The sequence below is a fragment of the Martes martes genome, assembly GCF_963455335.1.
Source record: "Martes martes genome assembly, chromosome: 7".
NCBI lineage: Eukaryota > Metazoa > Chordata > Mammalia > Carnivora > Mustelidae > Martes > Martes martes.
The window spans coordinates 699,024-708,142 of NC_137894.1; positions in this window are offsets into that span (position 1 = coordinate 699,024).

The window sequence follows — 9,119 nt, forward strand, 5'->3', positions numbered from 1 at the left end:
TGTCCCCGAGGCTGCTGGTCTGAGTGGTCAGTGCCCATGCTATACTGGTGGTTAAAGATTTTGAAAGTCAGGTTTCCTGTATCTTGCCCTCTGCGGTAAAAATGCCAGGTGCTGGAGCCCGAGCTCAGGGCCTGGCATACAGCAAGCACAACGTAAATGCAGCCGCAGCAGCTAGAGCTGACATCATTATCCTGAGTCCGGGGGTGACAAGCTGGGGCATTAAAGGGGACACTGGAAGGGCCATAGGTCCCAGATGAGGGAGGCTGGAGGTGCTGGGCTCACCCCCTGGGGGGCTTACAGTCCCCATGAGAGGAAGGAGAACGGGCATATGGGTTTGTGGTTGGGCTTGAGGCTCCGCGGACGGAGGGAGAGGAAGCAGCAGGTGGGGCCGGCGGAGGCTGCAGACCCAGAAGAGGACCCACGGGTCGGCCTGGCCCCTGGCCGTGTGAGCAGAACATTCCCGCCCTCCCTTCCTGGCAGCGAGAGACGGCCTTGCCTGTTTCTGGCATGAGTCACTTGGCCTGAGCGTGGGCCACGATTGCACAGGAAACACGCACGCTTGCAGGTGCGCAAGGGCTCCCGCGGCGCTGCCCGAGGGATGGGACCCACGGGGCGAGATGGCGGCCGTACTTGGTGCATCTGGGTGACCCCCGGCACCTGCCTCCCCAGCACCTGTCCGGTCCCCGGGGCCCCTCCAGCCATCGCACAGACCCTTCCTCCTCTGACACCCGGCCCCCCTCTCAGCCAGACCCCTTGTGTTCCCTCCCCCGGAAGGCCCCGTTGGAGATACTTGCCCCGAGAAGCTCTCTGACTAGACCCCCTCTCTCTCGTTACTGCGTCTTCCGGCCTCCACCCAGGGAGCCCACGGCCCCCGGCTCCGTGTCCCCTCAGCGGCCTGTCGCTAACCGGCCTGAAGGGCTCTGATCGCAGCTGGAGGGCTTCCCGACGGACTCCGGCGTTCCGTTCTCTCTGTTTGTTAAAGGGCTGCACGCCCAGCGTGGGGCTTGAACTCATGACCCTGAGAGCCGGCTGCTCTCCCGACCGAGCCCGCCAGGTGCCCTGTCTTGCTCTCATTTTTTTGAGCCGAAATTCAAATAAAATGAAACGAAGCATTTGAGGTGTGTAGTTCAGGGGCACTTGGCCCGTTCACGGCGTTGCGCAACCGCGGCTCCGTCGGGTTTCAGAACGTCCTCGTCCCCGTGAGGGAACCACTGCTCGTGCCTCCCCCATGGCCACTAAGCTGCTCTCCGTCTCTGGGGATTTGCCTGTTCTGGACACTTTTACATAAAGGGAATCGTATACCAGTATATCGTATAGTTTCATGTTTTTGAAGTTCATCCAAATGGTAGCACGTATCCCTATGTTTAATTTGATTCTTCTGAGAGAGAGAGAGAGAGCGCGCGCGCGCGCGAGCAGGTGGGGTGGGGGGGTGGCAGAGGGAGAAGGAGAAGCAGGCTCCCCACTGAGCCGGGAGGCCGACGTGGGCCTCGACCTCGCCACCCTGAGATCCTGCGCTGAGCTGAAACCCAGAGTCCCACACTCTACCACCTGAGCCGCCGGGCGCCCCAGTTCTTGTTTAAGGCGGTATGGGTGGGCCACACTTTGTGTACTCATTCCTCTGTCGGTGGACACTCGGGCTGTTTCCACCTTCTGGCTGTTATGGATGCAGCTGCTGTGAACGTCCGGGGGAGACCCCTGGCCGGGGCACCCCCAGATCCCACGGGAACCCCGTGCTAACTCCCTGGGCGTCTGGACTGTTTCCTCTGGAGGCTGTGTTCTGTCTCAGAGCCTGGCGGAGGGCGCGGGACCCCCTTTCTCTTGCGGGGCCCCGGGATCTTCTGGACCATCCCCGTGGGTGCAAAGCGTGGTCTTGTTGTGTCTGTGATGTTCACATTTCCTTCGTGACTAATGTTGTCGAACGTGTTCTCACGTGCTTGTCGGCTGCTGTCCGTCTTGTTCGGAGAAATGGCTCTGCAGCTCCTCCGCCTGCTCTTAGAACGGACTTGTTGTCTTTTGTTGAGCTGTTAGCGTGCTTTCCACCTCTGGATACTAAACCCTTACCAGAGAGGAGATTTGTGAGAATATCTGCCCCTCCCGTAGGTTGTCCTGCGGCGTTCTCGGCGACGTCCTCGGATGCAGACCGGGTGACGCGGGCGCGGCCCACTTCGTCTGTTTCCTCTTCAGTCCCTGCCTTGCAGCCCTCCCTGGAAGCAGACCTACCCCCGGAGCAGGGCCGGTGGGCCCGCTGGGCTGGGAGCGGCAGAAGGACGCCAGGAGTCCTGCTCATGGGGGCCTCGTGGGAGGGAGGTGACGCAGCTCTGTGGCATGAGCCAGAGGTCAGCCAGAGATGGGACAGGTGGACCCTTGGGCCAGAGAAAATTAGGAAAAACTTCCTGGAGGGACATTGCAAAAGGGTGGGGTGGGGGAAGGTGGGATGGTTTTCCCCGCAGAAGTAACAGCGTCAGTGGGGGTGCATCGGGGGCAGCAGCCCTGACATCAGAGCCTGCTGCAACCTGGGGCTGCCACGCGCCCTGTGACACCCTGGGTCCCTTCCCTGTGTGAGACGGGTGATGGCACCCAGAGCACTGGAACTCACAGAGTGGGTCACGTTCTGTTGCTGCCGTCACAGACGATCACGACCTTAGGGTCTTAAAAAACAACGCCCGTGCATTGGCTCACATTCTGGAGGTCAGTGCTCAGGTGAGGACGCTGATTCCTCTGTTTGGGTCTCAGACGGCCAGAACCAGGGGGTCTGTGGGCCTGGGCAGGCAGGCATGTGTTCATTCATTCACTCATGCATTTACAATTTCATTCATTTTGAGAGAGGGAGAGAGACCGCGAGCAGGGGCAGAGGGAGAGGGAGAAGCGGGATCCCTGTTTCCGACTTGGGGCTCGATCCCAGGACCCTGAGATCATGACTTGAGCTGCAGGCGGATGCCCAACCAACTGAGCCACTGGGCACCGCAAGGGCCCGGCCTTTTATGTACAGATTCGGGGGAGAATCTTTCCCACACTCATGCCGACTTGGGCAGAGTTCAGTTCCTACAGCTGTGGGACTGAGGGCTCTGGTTCCTCGCTGGCCGTGGGCTGGGGTCTCACAGCACAAGGCCACCTTCGTCCCTGTCCCCCCGTCCCTCCGTCTTCCAGCCAACCGAAGTGGGGAGTCCTCATCTGCACTGTCTCTCTGCCCGCAGCCGGAGAAACGCCTCCACTTTTAAGCGTATGTGAGATTAGACTGGGCCCATGATAATCAAGGCTGATCTTCCTAATTTAGAGCCATAACCTTAATTTCAATGGCAAAATCGCTATTGCATCAAGCTATAGTCACAGGTTCTAGGGATGAGGGCATGGAGGGTTGTCCGCCTGCCCCAGCCCCAGGTGACCCTGCACAGGGCAACCGTGACTGATGCCAGCCGGCCATGCGGTCCCGGGGGGCGCGTGTGGGATCAGGCGTGACGATGTCGTAGCCGGGGCGGGAACGACATTTGCTCGGCGAGGCCTCGGTGTTCCTCTCTGGTCCAGCGCTCTGAGACAGATCAGCTGGGGGTACACACACACACATCCCGGGGGTGTTGTTAAAATGCGGATTCCGAGCCGGGAGGCCTGGGGGAGGGCCCGGGATCCTGCGTTTGTGACCGAGTCCCCGGCAGCGCCGATGCTGCCGGCCTGGGGGCCCCATTCTGAGTGGCAGACGTCCGGTTCACTCCTCCAGCTGCTCCCCTGGGCCGGGCGCCGGCCGGCGGCCGTGAATGCGCTCAGCCTCGCGCAGTTCCCACGTCAGTGGGGAGGACAGGGACGTACCAGCAACTGGGTGATGGGAGCAGAAACGCTCTCCGTAGTGACGCTGTAGGGAAGAACGTTAGGGTTCCAAGCCCACGGCCGAGAAAGAATTCTTAAGATGTCTTTGGTGCAAAAATGTGGTTTTATTAAAGCGCGGGGGCAGGACGCGGGGACAGGAAGGACTGGCCCGTTACGTGCTTTCAAGCCGGGAAGGGGTTAGAGAGAGCGCAGGTCTCTAAGGGATTTTGGAAGCAAGGTTTCCAGGACCTTGAGGGGCTAGCCGTTGTTGGGAAAAGGTCGTATATTACTGCTCAGTAAAAACTCAGTCATGGGGCACCTGGGGAGCTCAGGGGGTTAAAGCCTCTGCCTTCGGCTCGGGTCATGATCTCAGGGTCCTGGGATCGAGCCCCGCATCGGGCTCTCTGCTCAGCGGGGAGCCTGCTTCCCCCTCTGTCCCTGCCTGCCTCTCTGCCTACTTGTGATCTCTGTCTGTGCAATAAATACACAAAATCTTAAAAAGGAAAACAAAAAGAAAAACCCAAAAAAGTCATGAGACCCTTCAGATGCCTGTCGGGGGTCATATGCTTGGGGGATGACTGCCAACTTGTATCGGGGGGTAGACATAAAGGAAGTTTCCAAAGGAATCTTCTATGTTCAAGTAGACTTACGGGATCCCGGGGGCGGGACTAGGATTGCCTTTGGCCCTCAGCAAAGTGTCAACATGGAGGCAGCTGAGTCCCTAGAGGAATGTCACTCTGCCCGTTTCGAGGACTTGTCGATGGGCTGTGGGTAGCAGCAGATTTCATCATTTTCCTTCTGCCTCTGTTCCCACATCAGTAACACTAACACACCGTGTGCCTTTCCGACTCCGAGTCTCACGAGTGCACTGCAGGGTCCCCCGGCGTCCACATCACGTGCGGCAGATCGAATGCAGAGGCAGATCCGGGAAAGCAATGTTTCCGTTTCAGCCAGACACGAAAGAGAACTGCACAAACGTAAAGGGATGCCGTTTTTCCTCTCACTGAATTATTCTTTTAAATCCAGTGATTTTTCATTAAAACACGGGGTTTTTACGTCTGTTGAAACACAGAAGTCAACTGAGCCAATGTGAAGATTCAGGGTTTATGTGGAGACTCCTGCGTGGGGCACATGTCCCCACTCTCCGGCAGGATGGGGGCTGTGGCAGGAGGGAGGGCCAGGAAGTCAGCGGCAGGGAAGGACGTGCGGCTTAGGGCTGGCCCCCGTCTCTCTGGACAAGGGACTGGCGGAGTATTTGTCCCACAGACGCCCCCCCGTCCTGCTGGTCTGGAACTTTCAGCCTGTTCACAGGTGACGTTCCTGTCTAGGGACTAGATGGCGAGCCCACGGGAGAGAGTGGTGAGGAAGCCTTGTCCCCAGACCCTCACCCCACAGGTGGTCTGTTCCCCTTGAGGGAAGCCTGGTCGTCCACGTGCAGTCTGTCCCTGGTGAGGTTCGACGATAGCACCTTCCCCCGCCCCCCGGCCAGCCTGCACGGCCTGAACACGGCACAGAGCTCTGCTGACCAGCAGGTGCCCGACGGAGGGCACGCTCTCTGCCAAGGTTTCCGCCACAGTCCGGCTGGTGCCTCTTCCCTGACCCCGAGGGGGCTCAGGCGTCAAATCCCAGGATGTAGCCGGGGCGGTTTTCAGGGCACAGAGTGGGGGACAGAAGGAAGTGGGGCTCACACCCCTTGGGTCGGTGCTTTGTGCCGGGCTGCGTGTGTACGTGTCGTATGTGTGGGCTTGTGGAGTCGTCAGATCAAAAACCCACTGCCCGCCCACAGGCGCCCGTTCCGCACTGTCCAAGCTCATCCTGCCCCTCTTGAGAACTCCGGGGGTGGGTGGGCTGTGGGTCCTAGAGCCCCCGAGTCTGCCCCCCACGGTGACGCGGACAGCCAGTGGCAAAGCGGGGATCCGAACCGCCTCTGTCTGTCGCTTGTGGTCTGTTTAGCTGGTTGAAAAATGTAAGCTTCTGTTAAATCTTCCCGAGTGTCCTGTCATCTGAAAGAAACAGTAATGGGGGATGCGAAGGTCAGGCTCGTGCCTCAGTAATGCCGCAGCTTAAATTCCAAGTTACACGTAGCGGAATCGTGTGATTTAGGCTATCATGACGCCCCTGCGTTAGCAAGACAGACTCGCTCGGTGATGCGAACCACCGAGCACAAAGGAACCATCTACATTAAACAACGTAATTCAGACCTTCGCTCGGCCTGGAGCTCATAAAATGTGATTCCGTTGAATCGTGTCTCCATTTATTGAGAGGACCGTCCAGTCAAAGCCACTTTATTGTTACAGAAGTTAGAGAAAGAAATGGTGGGGGGCGGGATGAGGGTCCCCAAAAGATATCAGGCCCTGGTCCCTAGAGCCTGTCGGTGTCACCTTGCAGTGAAAGTTCCTTTGTATTTGTTTTTCTTTAAGTCTTTATTTAGGACGCCTGGGGGGTCCGCAGAGCAAGCGTCCGCCTTCGGCTCAGGTCACGATCCTGGGGATCCGGGGATCGAGCCCCGGGTTGGGCTCCCCGCTCAGCAGAGAACCTGTCTCTCCCCCTCCCCTGCTCATGCTCTCTCTCTCTCAAATGACCAAATGCAAATCTTTAAAAGTAAATAAATGAAGTTTGGTTTCCATCTTCCTTGGTGGACGTACCGTGCAGTATTGGTTTCTGGAGCGGAACTCAGTGGTTCGGCACCTGCCTACAACGCCCAGGGCCCGTCACAACAGGTGCCCTAGTTGATGCCCATCCCCCACCCAGCCCATCCCCCGCCGTCTCCCTCCACCACCCCTCAGCTGTTCTCTACAGTGAACCGTCTCTTGGTTTGCCTCCCTCTCTCCTCTTCCCCGCCCCGCCCGTATGGTCTTGTGTCTCGTGTCTTAAAGTCCACGTATGAGTGAGGGCATATGGTCTTTGTCGGGAAGAGGTTCTTTGTAGATGGGGTTCAACTAAGGGTCTTGGTTTCCGGAGACTGTCTGGCTTAGCCCAGCGGCCCGAGCCCACTTAGCCGAACTCCTCTGAGAGGGGAGCCGCGGGAGGCACCTGATCCGTGTGTCTGAGCCGCAGCCATGAACACGGGGCAGCACGGGGCGGAGGGAAGAGGGTGCGGGCAGCAGCTGGGGGGGCGGGAGCAGACCGTCCCCCGAGCCCCCGGGGCACAGCGACCCTGCGGACAGACACTGAGACTTTGGGTGGGACTTGATGTCCCCTTGGGTGGGACTTGATGTCCCCGTAACTGTGGGCAAACACATTTCTGTTGTTTCAGGGCGAAAACAGAAGGTGACGTTCTTGGGAAGGGATGAAACTGGTCAAGTCCTACGGGTGAGTGACTGTCTTTTGGGTGCATTGTTTCCGCTTTAACGTGTAAATCCATCACGGTTTCTTGTTATTTAGTGGAGTCCTACAGATCGCGGTAAAACACACATGACACCGACCTTACCGTCCTGACCCCCGGGAACCCAGCCGTAGGAAACACATGCAGACCGAGTGCCACCATCCCCGACCCCTGGACTCTCCTCACCCTGGGAAGCCGAGGCTCTGTCCCCACCACTCAGCAGCCCCCCAGCCCCCAGCCCCCAGCCCCTGTCCCCCCGGCCCCACCATGGACTGTCTCTGTGAGCCTGGGACCCCGGTGCCTCGTGAGAGGCATCCTACAGCATCTGTCCTTCTGTGACCGGCTCATCTCACGGGCGTCCATGTCGCAGCAGGTGTCCGGGGTCCTTCTGAGCGAGGACCTCAGCCGCCTCCATTCGGAGCTCGGTCTGTATTTGCCGGTTATGTTCCTCTTTCTGGCTTATCTCTTAACTCGGGCAAAAGACCAGAGCATCCCGCGGCAGGGACAGAAACCGCCCCCTTGAGCGGCCAGGACGGCCCTGGGCCCGTGAGACCCCGTGACTGACCCCGAGACCGTGACGGACCTGACCTTCACCGCCCACCTGCCCACGTTCTCCTCCCGTAGGCCTGGAGCTGCTTCCCACACTTGGGGGACAGTCTTCGAGGCGCTGGTCCGCGGGCTCCCCGGGGCCTGGCTCCCTGAAATGAACGCTGTCCTGTCTCACCCCCGCTGTCTCCCTGCCTTTGACGCTGTCAGCGGCGCGTGGCCGAGCCTGGCCCGTCTGGGAGCCCACCCCAGCGCCCCGGCCACACTTGCCTTTGGAGGCTGCCTTACACATAGAGCACGCGTGTGTGCATCCACCGACGGGCCTGCGGCTGCCGACTCCTGCCGGCTGCTGGGAGTCCGGGTGTGGTTTACCTTGGGAACCTGCTTCCTGCTCTCTGCACACACGCCCAGGCGTGGGATTGCTGTGGTGTTGGTATTTTTAAACGGATTTAACAAATCATGTTGAAAGACTTCCCTGAAGTTTTAGTCTTGAATGCACTAATCAGTAATTACAATTATAGCGCCCGATAGAAACCACTTACGTGGGTTTTTGGGGGAAATTCTCAAAGGAGTTTTTAAAAATAAGGTATTTATTTATTTGAGAGAGAGAGAGGGGCGGGAGCACGAGTGGAGGAGCAGCAGGCGGAGGGGGAAGCCGGCCCCCCGCTGAGCAGAGAGCCCGATGCGGGACTCGATCCCAGGACCCCGGGATCAGGAGCTGAGCCGAAGGCAGGCGCTGCACGGACCAGAGCCCCCGAGGCGCCCCAGAGTTCTCAGCGGTTTTGAAGAGCGTGGGAGTCCCGTGGTTGGAGAACGCTGGCCCAGGGGACTGGCAGGGGAGGGGACGAGCTCCCACCGCCTGGAAGATAATTAGGAGGTGAACAAGGGCGGGACTGTAACCCTGTGCAGGTGGGAGTCAGGGATGACCTCTGGGTTTCTGGCTTGCACAACCGGGTGGGGCGCTGAGGAGGCGGGGGTGGGGCGGGAAGCTGCTGAGGCCGGTTTGGTCCGGTTGCGTTCCGGGTGGCAGCGGGGGACCCCCAGGGACCCCCGGGGTGACCCCCAGGGAGCCGGCTTCCAGGTGGTCAGCCGCAGGGTCTGAAGCAGGAGGGCGCGGCTGTCACTGGAGACCTGCGTGTTATCGGCTGCGGGCGTCCGGTCCCGGCGGGGTCAGGTGCTCCAGGAGGTCGGGGACGGGTGGGAGGCTGCTCCCCGGGTATGCGCCCGCGGAGCTCTGACGAATGCTTGGAGGGTGTGTGGGCCTGGGCGGCACCGTGGTGTCCGGTGGTGACAGCCCCTGCCGCCCTCGGGGCTGCCGATCCTGGCCCTCGGGAGCCTGGGGCCGCTGGAGGGATCGGTGACACTGACCCGGTCTGCATTGCAGATGCCCACGTGCTGTCAATCATGGATGCTTACGTCGCTTATGACGTTTTCAAAGCATTCGAATATT